Genomic DNA, 2,005 nt, shown 5'->3' with positions numbered 1-2,005 from the left:
AACCATTAAATTTGTACGGTAAATATAAAAGTAGGAAAAATATTATTAAAGCAACAGGTGAGGGGGTAGAAAACAAGATAAGTCTATTTGGAGAACAAAAAACATTTCAAATACAACAGCCCTCCTAATTTGACTTCTGGCTCAGATGCCTGAACAGTTTCAAGCAGTAACTCTCCTAACTGAAAATACTGTTAGCCCTTTTACTCTTCCTTCCTCTTTCCCAAAGAATGTGGTCCCAAAGTTATTCTTTGACTGATCTTTGCTGAACAAAACCTGATGAAAGAAAGGTTAAAGTTCTGAAATAATATGTTTTCATTCACTCAACAAGCATCTCCTCTGTGGAAGACTTAGGAGAATCCACTGAAAATACACAATATTCATATTTCATGAAGTTACTGCATATAAACTACCTTGCTGATTTAAAGTAAGAGAACAAACTCTTACAGTCTCCAGGAATCATTACCAAAAACTATGTTCTTCGAGAGCAAAATTTTTAAGTAGGGTTTATAAATTTAGGTTTTATTACACAGGGAACTAGATAGATTACGATTCACAAATTTGGGGCCTAGTTTTCTCCTAACTTTTGGAAATGAGAGATTTATTAGGTTAGGCAGCAACAATGATAAACAGAAATAACTTCAAATTCAGGGGTCCTAAGTGTTATTACATGCCAACTGGATTAAAGGTAGACATTTTCCTAGAGCATTTGTCAAACAGTAAAACTTTTGACCTATACTTAGAAATATGACTGCTGTATTTTAAAACTTTGAAAAAAACCACACTGAACTATTACAAAAGGAGGGTATTTTGTAACAGCGGTGTCCAAATTTCCCCATCACTCAGGTTATTTAAATTTATCCTAGGCCCAAAGTAATAAGACAACTCTAAACAATCTTAACACAAACAGCCAAAACTTCCACTGTCCTCTTCCCTTAACATACTTGTTATCTACCAACTGAAGTTGAACAAAGGATGGAAACAGACCACAACTTCCTAGTTTCAGAATTTTTCCTTTCTCCCAAATTTAAGTCAATAGCAGCCATAAAAAAGTGATAAAGTGTGGGGGTACTATAGAAAGCAAAAGATTAAACCGAATGTCAGATACAAAAAATAAACTGAAAGGTTTAATAATGTTTAAAATGAAATGTGCTTATTACATAACAGACAGACTTAAAATATGTTCAACATCACTGTAGCTTTATCCTTACAAAACGTGATCAAAGTTCACTGTCAATCATTTCCAGTATTCAAATAGTGACCTAAGCACAGCTTAGATGGAAATAAGGTACTTACATTGGAACAACAGTAGTCCCAATAGTTTATATTTGAAAACCATTTTTAAGTAACCTATTAAGAATTTTAATAACTAATGTTCACATTTTCAACTCAATAAGTCTATGGGTTAGTCTGCTTTTTCGTTTGTTTATTGGTTTGGGGGTGGAGGTACGGACTAAATCCAATATACATAATTTCCAGAGCAGACTATATATGGTATTATACAAGTCAATTTCCAAATTCCAGATTTGCCTTTTTCAGCAATGCATTCATTCTGTTAACAAAAGTGGCCCCCTGTGAGTTTCTACAAGTCCATTTGTAACATATTCAATGTACATGAATAATAATTTCCCATGAGTGCATTTGGGGTGGGGGTGAGGGTGGGGAATCACATGGAGCTAATAGTAGTACTGTCCCATGGTGTGAGAGTAAAGTTTCTCTCTCACTGACACTTTCTCTCAATTTCACCTCCCCCGGTATGATTCCATTCATAATCTCGATATTTAAACCAGAAAGTTATTATGGACAATCCAAAATAACCCAAGGAACATGCTAAAGTTCTACCAATGATCAGCTTCTAACTGAAGGACTGAAGGAATTAAATAGAAGGCACAGTAGCACTGAAATATTTCAAATCATAGTAATCTTTTTGTGTATATATTTGCGTGTGTGTGTATCCTATACTTTCTCTCTTGTTGTTAAAAATGTCTGCTGAACAATTAGGAAATAC

This window comes from Manis pentadactyla, chromosome Y (assembly GCF_030020395.1).
Source record: "Manis pentadactyla isolate mManPen7 chromosome Y, mManPen7.hap1, whole genome shotgun sequence".
Lineage (NCBI taxonomy): Eukaryota > Metazoa > Chordata > Mammalia > Pholidota > Manidae > Manis > Manis pentadactyla.
Note: the sequence above shows the minus strand (reverse complement) of the source record.